The 13,543-nt window shown below is 34.7% G+C and overlaps 1 long non-coding RNA gene across 1 annotated transcript; it reads left to right on the plus strand.

The window, feature by feature from the left end:
* The first annotated feature begins 10,331 nt into the window (after nucleotides 1-10,331).
* On the plus strand, nucleotides 10,332-11,263 carry LOC119770071. The gene is made up of 3 exons (XR_005278644.1): nucleotides 10,332-10,481; nucleotides 10,546-10,860; nucleotides 11,027-11,263. It is a non-coding gene; the product is annotated as an uncharacterized LOC119770071 (long non-coding RNA).
* The last annotated feature ends 2,280 nt before the right edge of the window (nucleotides 11,264-13,543 follow it).

The raw sequence follows: 13,543 nt of genomic DNA on the forward strand, positions 1-13,543 counted from the left end.
CGCGTTCGACAGACCGACTTGCCCGATCTCCGTAAACATTTCAAATAATAACTCGGGACTCTGGCAACCCAATTCAGCCAAACTTTGGGACAATGCACAGAATTGTCAACCACACAAAATGTGTTTATTTTTGCTTATATAGTTTTTTTTTTGTTATTCAACGACAAACATTAAAACGCGTTTTTCTCGAAACGCCAAAAAGCAACGTACGACAAGATAGCACGACAACGTCGAGCTGACGATGTCTTGAAAACAATTGGTACGATTTTTAATGTTAAAAAATGAAACTATTGTGATATTTTTGGATCGGGTTTTACGGTTTTATTGTTACATTTTGTTTTTAAATCTATAATTATACGGAAACAACCCTGTTCTACTCAACTCTCTCTCTCTCTCTTAATCGAGACTCAAGAAGTGGATAGTCTCGTGCGTTCGTGGCATAGTAATAATCGATCGGGAATTTTGTAATTAAAATGAAGAAGTATGCAAAAAATGCTGTTCCCCTTCTTGTGCAGAGGGAGAGAGAGGCCACGGAATGATGGCGGTGGTGGGGTCGAACAACAGGTCGTTGAGACTCCCGTGACTTGCCGCGTGGAGTTGATGGCACACGCAACTCAACGGACGACGACGACGAGGGTGATGATGATGATGATGAGACTTGATCGTGGCTACACTCAGTTGAACAGAAGTTGGGGAGTTCATGAATGAGAAATAATTTCAGCATTTCTTGCCATACTGCGTGTACAACACCCCTGAAGAGAGCTTGTCAAGAAGCCAAGAAGCATTCCAGAAACAAAAAAAAACCGCTCGGTTCACCGGTCGAGAGAGGAGGTGTGGCGTTGGCCGTTGATTGGAGGACTTGAGCGGGATGGTGTTCAACGACTCGGCGACGTCATCATGGCTGCCGGGTTGCGGCAACCGGGCTTATCCAACGAAACCCACGGGGTGAAACGGGGAAGCAGGCTTCTTTATTAACCATAATGCGAAATTGCCACGGTCTCTTGGGAGACAGAGAAAGAACCTGTTGGGGAGTGACCCTGACCAAGGAGAGATCGTCACCGGGTTGATAAGATCCGACCGAGGCTGATAATGGCCACTGGCCACTGACTGCTGGCTGACTGGCCGGGGGAAGACCTTTCTAATCGGGTTCCCACGTGAAAATGTGGTGTAAATTGGTGGAGGGAGTGGGGGGAGGGGGGGACTCACTTTTTGGGCGCGAGAAACTTGAGTCTGATGGTGTTGATGGGATGACAAGTTGATGCTGTTTTTGGTGGTGACAAAGATGAAGGTTAGAAGGGCCGAAAGAGGTGTCAATTGGAGGGGAAATTATGCGCTCTTAAAAGCAAAAGAGGGGTAAGTTGGTCTAGCTGTTTCTCTAGAAGTAAGGTAAACATGCAACATCATTGGTTGAGCTATCATAATAATTGCTTGAGTGGCAGCTCTCCTCTCAAAATATCATTTTTTGTCATTTTTTGTCATTTTTGTCATTTTTGTCATTTTTGTCATTTTTGTCATTTTTGTCATTTTTGTCATTTTTGTCATTTTTGTCATTTTTGTCATTTTTGTCATTTTTGTCATTTTTGTCATTTTTGTCATTTTTGTCATTTTTGTCATTTTTGTCATTTTTGTCATTTTTGTCATTTTGTCATTTTTGTCATTTTGTCATTTTGTCATTTTGTCATTTTTCATTTTTGTCATTTTTGTCATTTTTGTCATTTTTCATTTTTGTCATTTTTGTCATTTTTGTCATTTTTGTCATTTTTGTCATTTTTGTCATTTTTGTCATTTTTGTCATTTTTGTCATTTTTGTCATTTTTGTCATTTTTGTCATTTTTGTCATTTTGTCATTTTTGTCATTTTTGTCATTTTTGTCATTTTGTCATTTTGTCATTTTTGTCATTTTGTCATTTTTGTCATTTTGTCATTTTTGTCATTTTGTCATTTTTGTCATTTTGTCATTTTTGTCATTTTTGTCATTTTTGTCATTTTTGTCATTTTTGTCATTTTTGTCATTTTTGTCATTTTCATTTTTGTCATTTTTGTCATTTTTGTCATTTTTGTCATTTTGTCATTTTGTCTTTTTGTCACTTTTGTCATTTTGCCATTTTTGTCACTTTTATTTTTGTCATTTTGTCATTTTTGTCATTTTTGTCACTTTTGTCACTTTTGTCATTTTTGTCATTTTTGTCATTTTTGTCATTTTTGTCATTTTTGTCATTTTTGTCATTTTTGTCATTTTTGTCATTTTTGTCATTTTTGTCATTTTTGTCATTTTTGTCATTTTTGTCATTTTTGTCATTTTTGTCATTTTTGTCATTTTTGTCATTTTGTCATTTTTGTCATTTTTGTCATTTTTGTCATTTTTGTCATTTTTGTCATTTTTGTCATTTTTGTCATTTTGTCATTTTTGTCATTTTGTCATTTTTGTCATTTTGTCATTTTTGTCATTTTTGTCATTTTTGTCATTTTGTCATTTTTGTCATTTTTGTCATTTTTGTCATTTTTCATTTTTGTCATTTTTGTCATTTTTGTCATTTTTGTCATTTTGTCATTTTTGTCATTTTTGTCATTTTTGTCATTTTTGTCATTTTTGTCATTTTTCATTTTTGTCATTTTTGTCATTTTTGTCATTTTTGTCATTTTGTCATTTTTGTCATTTTTGTCATTTTTGTCATTTTGTCATTTTTGTCATTTTTGTCATTTTTGTCATTTTGTCATTTTTGTCATTTTTGTCATTTTGTCATTTTTGTCATTTTTGTCATTTTGTCATTTTTCATTTTTGTCATTTTTGTCATTTTTGTCATTTTGTCATTTTTGTCATTTTGTCATTTTTCATTTTTCATTTTGTCATTTTTGTCATTTTGTCATTTTTGTCATTTTTGTCATTTTTGTCATTTTTGTCATTTTGTCATTTTTGTCATTTTTGTCATTTTGTCATTTTTGTCATTTTGTCATTTTTGTCATTTTTGTCATTTTTGTCATTTTGTCATTTTGTCATTTTGTCATTTTGTCATTTTTGTCATTTTTGTCATTTTTCATTTTTGTCATTTTTGTCATTTTTGTCATTTTTGTCATTTTTGTCATTTTGTCATTTTTGTCATTTTTGTCATTTTTGTCATTTTTGTCATTTTTGTCATTTTTCATTTTGTCATTTTTGTCATTTTTGTCATTTTGTCATTTTTGTCATTTTTGTCATTTTTGTCATTTTTGTCATTTTTGTCATTTTTGTCATTTTTGTAATTTTATCATTTTGTCATTTTGTCATTTTTGTCATTTTTGTCATTTTTGTCATTTTTGTCATTTTTGTCATTTTTGTCATTTTTGTCATTTTTGTCATTTTGTCATTTTGTCATTTTGTCATTTTTGTCATTTTTGTCATTTTGTCATTTTGTCATTTTTGTCATTTTTCATTTTGTCATTTTGTCATTTTGTCATTTTTGTCATTTTTGTCATTTTTGTCATTTTTGTCATTTTTCATTTTGTCATTTTTGTCATTTTTGTCATTTTTGTCATTTTTGTCATTTTTGTCATTTTTGTCATTTTTGTCATTTTTGTCATTTTTGTCATTTTTGTCATTTTTGTCATTTTTTTCATTTTTGTCATTTTTGTCATTTTTGTCATTTTTGTCATTTTTGTCATTTTTGTCATTTTTGTCATTTTTGTCATTTTTGTCATTTTTGTCATTTTTGTCATTTTTGTCATTTTTGTCATTTTTTGTCATTTTTGTCATTTTTGTCATTTTTTGTCATTTTTGTCATTTTTGTCATTTTTGTCATTTTTGTATTTAAAATTCAACGAAATGCACGACTTGTGATGAAAATTCTTCTTTTTGCAACTGGAATCTTAAATTATTCAAATTGGTACATTTCATGCCTCTTTTTTTGTGTAATTAAAACATGACATTCAACAGGAAGAATTTAATTACATCCTATAGAATAATTATTAACACGCCTTAATCTTGTTAAACTCGTTCTTAACTAAGAAAGAGATCCAATTTTTGATACCGATCAATCTCACCACATACACACTTAATAACATCTTGTTCTTTGTTCTTGGAAAAAATAACCCAAAGAAAATGATGAGGTACGTCGCCTGTGAATCAGGAAAAAATGAAGAAAAAATAAATTAACTTTAAAACAATGTACTCCTCACACCAACATTCACAACAACAACATCAATTTCATTTCACTTATTTGTTTTTTTTTCTCCTTTTCATATGGATTGGTCAAATTTACTTCCATCTTTCTGATGTCTGGTTTTTTTATTCTTCTTCCTTCATTTATAACATACCACTTGCCTCTTTTCGCACTCGTCATCATCGTCATCGTAATGTATTTTTTTTTTTTGCTGTTGCCTCCACTCATTCAACTCGAATTATGAGACACAAGTGAACGAAGAAAAGTGGAAGAAAATTTTTCGCGCAGCCCCTCCTTCTTCGTGGTTGGATGCAAAATGCAATGGCAGAGTAGCGACGGCACCTGTCTTCTTCGACTTCTGCGGCCAAGGTGGTGCAAGTGCAGGTGTAATTTTTAAATATTTTTCACTAACTGTGTTTGAAATTATCTTTTTTTTTTCAGTATTCAAAGTAATTCTTTTTTTATCATCTTAAATTTTATTCAGAGCAGCTCTAATTACCTTGTGATCATTACTTTATACGTTTTTATTGGAGTCTGGTTGGACAAGCCACTTCTCACTCCAGCACAACAATGGGATATTTAGGGGCATCCCCCTCGGAAATAATTACCAACAGAGATTGTATCACACGCTACCAATTAAAAAAAGCAGCCGTCAACACCGGTTCTGCAAAAAAAAAAATGGCCAAAAAAAGAACATCTACTGAATTGTGGCGTGCAGCAAATTGCTCTGCGATATTTGGCAAATTGGTCAAGATATGCGGTCGGCATTAATGTGACACGGGCGGAAGCGGGTTTTCGCAGATTAGCTAATTCGGTTGGCGCGAAAAAGCTTGATCTAAACAAGTGAAACACAAGGTGGGAACACAACTGGAACAATCTGTGAACGGCGATTTGGGTTGGTTGTAGACCTATCAACAACAAGATAAGAAACAGTGGTACTGTGTGAGAGCAATGAAGGCAGTTAGCTTCAGTCAATTTAAAATTTTCATTAGTTTTTTTAATTGAAGTATTTGTAAATCTAAAACAAATAAATAGCTGAACGATATTTCTACCATGCTCAGAAACATATTTGTTAATCAATTGACAGAAAAATGAAAAATTACTATACCAAATAACAAAAAAGTTACTTTTCCCATACAATTTTTCAAACAAAATTAAATCCGTTGCGGATAATCGGGTTTGCATCGATTGCTCTCAAATTTTAGGTGGTTGGTTTGAGGTCTAATTACAAACAAAAAATAGTTGTTCTGATTGAACTGGAAAATTTTAGAAGATTTTCCAAAAAAAAGGTCAAGCCACCCTCTTGATTTCAGATACGTGGATGCCAGAAGTCTGCAAAATATTGATAAAAACTAGTCAACTAGAGAAAATTTGGACAGCAGTCTTATTAGAGACAGTAGTTTAAAGAACACTTAAATGCTTAAAATTGGAAGTCGATTGACAAATTTTGGCAGAAGGAGGGGCACAACAAATATTGTGACCCCCAAATAATTCTAGAACAAATTTCTGGCGAAAAAAGGGAACGTGCCTAGTGTTAGTCCTTATGCTTGCTACAGTATTTTGTAGTTAAATTTCGATTATAAAACATGTATTTATCCATGAAACTGTATAATGTGTGATTAAAGAAATATGATATTAATTCAACAAAAATCCAATAATTTCCATAACAATCTCAAACCTGCTTGAATGTATATTTTTTCAGCCAAACCAGAGCACACAGGTGATTAATCTACACAAAATTTTGTAAAATTGTATTTATATTTGTTAAAATAATGTTTTCAATACGGGTTTATGATTTTATTTTTTAAATAAATCCTGCACTATCAACAACTCATTTAAAACAAAATTTGCAAACACACATTGACACATAAAACACATAATTTGACTAGTTTTCTGAACTGTTATTAAATAGTTTCCAGTAAATAATGAAGAAATTTAAAACAAAAAAGAAGATGAAATTCTCGACTAGCCAAAATATGTTTTTCAAAGAGATCGGAAAATTTCACGACTTTTTTATATTTGATATTGTACTATTGATTTCCGAAAACTTGGCAAAATAATATGTTGTAAACTTGATTTAAAAATAATAAAATAAAACATTTTTAAAAAAGCAATAGATCTTATTTGAGCAACTCTCTACGAAACCGGCCGATTTCGACCATTTTTATTTTTTGTAATTTTTTATTTGGCTCAAACTTTATAGGGGCCTTCCCTATGACCAAATAAGCTATTTTGCGTCATTGGTTCACCCATACAAGTCTCCATACAATTTTTGCTGCTGTCCATACAAAAATGGTATGTAAATATTCAAACAACTGTAACTTTTGAGTGAATTTTCTGATCAAAGTTGTAGGCAAAGTTGTAGGTATTGTTGAGGACTTTTGAGAAAAAAAATAGGTACACGGAAAAAAAATTTGCTGATTTTTTTACAATTTTTTTAACTAAAACATAATTGTGTGTGTGTGTGCAACCAACCAAACGGGACCACGCGGCCGCTTCTTACAAATTGAGTTGTTTCCATTTATTTTTTAGATCTATATTCTATACATGCAAATAACTCGCATAGGCATTTGGAAGGTGTTAGCTCTGCCGAGCTTCGGTGACCCATTTCTACGCTGGCTAGCCGAGCGCGAGCTCCCTCAGCTTGAGTCGACAAGCCCCGCCCTGAAGAACGTTTGCATCAATCGGATTCAAACGTTATTTAGAACTTCCGAACCCTCGTCAAATGGACAAGGACCCAGCGCGTATATAGTTGGTAGATACAGTATTCCTAATTCCAATCATAGCTCACCAAGTTACAATGGCCTAGTGGTTAGCATTTTTGCTTAAAAGGACGGGGGTTCGAACCCCGACTCGAGCGACTTTGATTTTTCGTTCATGTTCAGAGTTTCAAGATTTATATTTCCTATACTTTCTCATTGGGAGCAGATGGGAATCGAACCCAGGACCATTCGCTTAGAAAGCGAACACCGTAACCAGTCAGCCACGGCCGCTCCTTTTTTTTTTTACTAAAACATAATTTCCCAAAATATGTATTTTTTGATTTGCGAGATTTTTTGATATGTTTTAGGGGACAAAAATCCGCAATTTTGAGCCATAGAGAAACATGGTCAATAAATCTGCCGCAGAGTAATGAATTTTTGAAAAAATAGTGATTTTTGGAAAAAATCGAAGTTTCATGCAAATGGAGCGGCCGTGGCTAACTGGTTACGGTGTTCGCTTTGTAAGCGAATGGTTCTGGGTTCGATGCCCATCTGCTCCCAATGAGAAAGTTTAGAACATAGAAAATTGAAATGAAGAACGAAAAACTAAAGTCGTTCGAGGCGGGGTTCGATCCTCCGTCCTTTTGATTGGTAAGCAAAAATGCTAACCACTAGGTCATGACGACTTGGTGAGCGTGGACTGGAATTAGGAATACTGTGACAGAGAGCGAGTTGTGGCGCTTTAACCACGGCAAATAGTATCCAGGGCATTCGTGGAAATACAATGTCCCATCCCAGAGGGTCCCGGAGTACCAAACCTTCTTAGCATGGTGCTCCCAACGAATACAATCAAAATCTCGGAGCGTATGGTGGTGTGTCCCCACGCTTCTTCCTTCCCTGTCGATTCAGAATTGTGTTGTTGTTCGAACACTCAGTGCTAAAACTCAACCCAATTACGAGTCATCTCTGCGATACGGCTTTACGCAGTAGGCCTGGCCGCTTTAACGCTTGTGATGTTTCAATGCATTTTTCAATGCAATGGCGCACTACAAGTGTTAATAAATGACATGAAGAGTGCTAAGCGTCATCTAACCTAAGGCACTCTCCAGGATCCCTTCGAAAGATTGGCTGCGCTAGGGTCTGATTAGATTAGATTAGATTAAAAATCGAAGTTTCATGCAAAAACAAATTTGACATAATTTTTTAATACAAAATTGAATTTGCAATCGAAAAGTACTTTACAGATTTTCTGATAAAGGGCTCCGTTTTCAAGATATAGCCACCGAACATTCGATTTTAGCGAAATATTTGCAGTTTTTCGATTTTTAAGTACAGAAAATTTGCTATAAAATTGTCTAAGAGACATTGAAGTTTGGACCTCGAGTTGTTGAGATAGAGCCGCTTTAAGAAAAAGAAACACGAAAATTGAAGTTTTCTAAATCTCACCAAAACAACCCACCATTTTCTAATGACGATATCTCAGCAAATAATGGTCCGATTTTCGATTTTAACACATGAAACATTCGTGAAATTTTCCGATCTTTTCGAAAAAAAGTATTTTTTTTTAAATCAAGACTAACATTTTGAAAGGGCCAAACATTGAATATTACGCCCATTTAAAATGCTAGTCTTGATTTAAAAAAATCAAAATGACGAAGGCCTTCGAAAAATTGCACTTTAGATGATCAAATCACACATTTTTTTCCTTTGGCTTATATTTGATTGTCGAGCTTACACAGAAAAAAATATGTATATTTCCACGTCATGTAAACTATGTTTTAAATGTAAATTTGGAACATGTAAAAATTAAATCACATGTAAACTGCTAAATCAGATGTAAAAGGCGATCATGTAAAATCTGTTTGCATGTAATCAACAAATCTCATGTAAATGAAACTGATTTTGCAATTTATAAACAGATCCTAAACATGAAAATCACGAAATCAATGTAAAACATAAATAATGTAAATTGGAAAGCATGTAAACTTCCATTGCAACAGCTATTTTTCGAGTGACAGCTAATCAAAACAAAACAGTTCAAAGAAATTGTTGTTTGGAAGCGGTCGCAATTATAATTGAATGCGCGATTATTTATGCAGGAATCGAGAAAGAATCCAGCCTGCGGTGTTATTGTACCGTCGTTTAGGGCAATAAAATATTCAGTAAGTATTGGAAAGATTAAATTGAAATAGCGTCGACTTTCAGATGCATTTGATATTCATTTAGCCTTTTCTTACCATAAAGGATGTTTAAACAAATTACACAGCAAACAATCAGATCAATTGTCATCTTTGTGGCGACTTGGCACTTACGGAACATCATTTTCCTCTTCGGCTGCACCGGAACTTGCAACGTCCATCCGCCTCTTTCTTCCCCGTTTGGTGCTAGTGCAGCATCTGGATCAGGACTTCTACCAGGTTGTGCCGAGCCTCATTGATAGATGAAAATCTTCTTCTACAGCTACTAGCCGCAGAAAGAGATTCCCCAGGGCACATGTACTTTACGGCCAGCTTCTTCCAGTGCTGCTGGCTGGGATGTTGAATCGATATCAGGTGCACCTCGGTGAAGATCGGTTTTGTTACGGGTGGCATCTTCTACGACGAAGTCTGACTGGACTGATGCTAAACCTGCGCTTGTGGTCCTTAGCGAATCGGTACTGTAACAATTCTTTTTTTATCTTTTCCTATTACTTAAATTGATTTTTTTAAAGAAATATTTTTCAGATGATGTCCCAGATGAAGCGCGGTGTTTTTTTTCTTATTTTGACACTTGCATGACAGTTCGATCTGGCTGAGCTTTGGCAGGGCCCCCAGCGCGTGACTAATATGCTGTCGTGGCATTCAGTGTGGTGTACAGAAGGGTCGGGCCATGTTTTAAAAACGTAATGCACAAGTGTAAATATCTGTAACCTTAATACGATTAATCGCACTTTACTGAGTATTTTTTTCCATACATTTTAGTTCGACTACGATTGCAAAAAAAAAATGTTATCTTAGTTGAACTGCAGGAACTAAATTTAATTTATCTGGACGAAATGCTTTATGGGTAAATATTTACCAAGTTCTGGATTTGAATTTGAAACAATTGGATTTGGATTTGAATTTGAAACAATGTAAAAGGCTAAACTCGTTTCCTTTCCAAGCTCTATTTAAAAACATCGTTTGAAAAATATTAGCATTCATGATTTTTTTTCTTCACAATTAGCACTTTGGTTGTTAAAAATAATACAAATTTGTGCTAAAAGCCATTTAATTGAGTTGAACCGAATTCTTAATCTACCAGAGATACGTGTACTTTTCCCTTATTTCGAGTCGATTAATCGAGATCGAGCCTTAATCTACTCGAGGCTAATGCCAAAATTCTCACTGGGTTAAATCGACAAAATGTTAAATACAGACTTTTTCAGAACGAAATACAGACCTGATGACAACGCTGATGTTACTATGAACTCAGCCACTGGAGTTGCGTCATTTTTTCAAAATCAAAACAAAACTGGTTTGGATCTTTCCAGGAGTTTACATGTTTTTACTAAATTTTCGAATAATCGCAAAAAGCATTAGTGAGAGTGATTTATGGCCCTCGAGAAAGTGCAAACACGGATCAGGACTGGGAGCAGCTGAAGACTTCACGAAATTTGAAGGAGGTTTGTGGTTTTCTTAAAAAGAAAACGATATATTTTGAACTAATTTGTTGTTCAAAACTTTCAGACGTTTTTCTAGAGGTCAACATGTCCTGGTGCCTCTACTGACCTGCAAGGTTGCGTGATCGTCAAGTTCTGAAACATCCGTTCTGGTCGGACACATGTGGCACTGCAGCTGCAAACGATCGTCGGACTGGACTGGTCCAGACAAAGTCCTGATACCGTCGTGTGTTCACCGAGCGCAAATTTATCACCGTTGCGACTTGGGAAAGTTCCGCTTCACAACGTTCTGGTACACCTGGCGGAAGCAAAGACATAGATCAGCCTGATCCTGACAACAACAACGGAGTTTCGATGAGAAAAATGATGTGGAATGCATCAGGTGAGTTATTTTAAACGACAACTGCAAGTCGCGGACTAGATTCGACCTAAAAGGATAACACTTCCACATTTAAATTTGAATGGAAATATTTTTTGTTCCATTGATTGATAAAGCTCTGTTGTTTGGGCAACTATTTTTTACTTAGTTAAACGTAAGCTATTTGCAGGTATTCACAGGAAATACCACGCCCACTAGAAGGAATGTTGCAGATCTCCGTCGACGGGGTCTTGTTTGAATACGACGACTTCAAGAAGGCAGCAGAGCCATAGTCGCAGTTTTCGTCAAATGCTTTAAACGGGTCGATCCGGCCGTGGCCATTGCCGAGCGCAAAGTAATAAAGATCAAGTCGGACCGCAAGAATCAACGTGTGGACCTGATGTCAACCGATGACAGTTGAAATCTCAATAATGTAAGTTTTCCAGTTTACACATCCAGTGTTGTAAATTTTCATAAACTATCGTTTCGGGATAATTCTCTTTCAAATAATCTTTGATTACAATGCGAATTCGACTCTTCCAAATTACAGAATGCTAAAGTTTTGAAATATGCTAAAATTTATTTTTGAAAGGCTTCGACAATCTTTTTCATTTATGAAATACACGCCCTTATCACTCAAAAGTCCTGCACCTCGCCCCAGTTGACGGCACTACAACAAATACCGCAAAATTAGTACCATCTCCACCAGCCGGCATAGACCTGGTGGACAAGGCTCGCGAGGTGGACGGCAGACGCAAGATCACAAAGTTGAATTTAACAATCTAGCAATTGCTTCATTGAATCTAGAATTAAGAAGTTACATCGAATTCTAGATTCAATGAAGCAAAAAAATTTTTTTGGTCGGCGAAGTTTACATTAGATTTGTTGGAAATTTACACGATTTCAACAGATTTTCAATATGAGAGTTTACAATGAAAGTCATGTAAATTTCCAATTAAGTCGATGTAAATATACATCATTTATCATGATACCTTTTGGTACATGATAAGTAATGTAAATCTACACGAATATTTTTTTCTGTGTAGGTATGACTTTTAAACTACACTGGTGGGATTTAGAACATTTAGATCCAAAATGGCGGCGATGAAATATTGAAAAAAAATACATTTTGTAATTTAACGGGGCACACCAACCAGAGCTTTTGCACTAGGGCGTCCCAAAAAAATGAAAAATTGTCAAATATTTGGTGCTCGCCCCTGGAATGATAGATTAGGATGTCAGGAATAATGTTTTCATACAACAAAAAAATCCCAAAAATAGTTTACAACTCGCGCGCGGAGCTTGAAAGAAAAAAGTGCATCCATAAAAGCTTGTGTTTGGGCATGGCAGGGCGTTCAAGGGAGAAAAAATTGTATTTTTTAGCTAAAAAAATTCAAACAGCACTCTCCAAAACGAGCCAAAAACATTGCAGCTAAAACTAATGCATTTAGTTTATAGGAAATTTTACGGAGATCATTTTGCTTTTTTTGTCCATGCAAAGCCGAGATATTTGCATTTAAGTGAACAAAAAGTGATGAATTTTCAAAATTCTTATTATATAAGCGTTTTAGCATAAAACATTAATTGGCTACTATGATTACAAACGGGAAGGCAAATATTTTGCTCTCAAAAACGATATTTGTTAATAACATTTCATAAAAAACATGATAATTTCTCACAATAATTGATATGTCAAATTAAAAAAGTTGGAAATGGAAATGATTAAATAATAATATTTTAGTAATTATTTGATTGTTTTTTAGGAAAAAAAAAATCCCAAGTAACATTTTTTTCCAGGAGTCTTCAAGATAGCTACAGCATAGCAGTTTGGACCGCGGTAGGATAAAACTCTCTTCAAGTACTCTTCCAAACTCCTGAAGAAGTTTTGAAGATAATTTTATCCTACCGCGGTCCAAACTGCTATGCTGTAGCTATCTTGAAGAGCTCTTGTAGAACTCCTGGAAAAAAAATGTTTCTTGGGATATTATTTAGAAGATAAATGGTACATTTTTAACAATTTCAACTAGAATTTCAATTTCAACAATTTTTGATCAGTTTTTAAGTACTTTTGTGCATTTATTTTCCAATAAAATATGTTGTGGCAACAATCCACACATAAAATCCATATGGTACACTTGCCCTTGTGATTGTTCCTCTTGCCCCTCTTTCCCCTGCAACAAAGTTTGACTTTTTTTACAATCACGTTTTTGCAAGATTTGGTCCCTAAGTTTGACAATTTTGGAATAAGACGAAAACAATTTCCTTCGTTGTTGTGCACCCTTAATACAAATTTGATTGAAATGATCAAGTCTGAATTGTATTTATATTAGTATTAATATTTTATAGCAGGATTCTGTTTAAAATGCACGCTGAGTTGGTTATACGGTTTTCTAGGCCCTAAGAATAAAAATATAATTCAACTCAAAACAATGCTCGAGCTTGAGCTGGCACAGTCCCTGCGAAATATGTTGGCTGAAATATCGGGCTGTCAGTAAAAAAAAACAGTTAAAAGTCGCATGACAAAAAACGATTGCTAGACAGAGATAGCAGATATGATGCAAACAAACCCCCAGCTGCCAGGTAAATTTCGTGCTAGAAAGCCTAATGTGAGTTAATCCAACAACATACCTATAGGTATAGAAGATTGCAAATTTACATAAATATTTGAAAGGGTTGCAAGAAAAAAATCAGTAAGCAGCACAAACTT

This window comes from Culex quinquefasciatus, chromosome 3 (assembly GCF_015732765.1).
Source record: "Culex quinquefasciatus strain JHB chromosome 3, VPISU_Cqui_1.0_pri_paternal, whole genome shotgun sequence".
NCBI classification, from domain to species: Eukaryota; Metazoa; Arthropoda; class Insecta; order Diptera; family Culicidae; genus Culex; species Culex quinquefasciatus.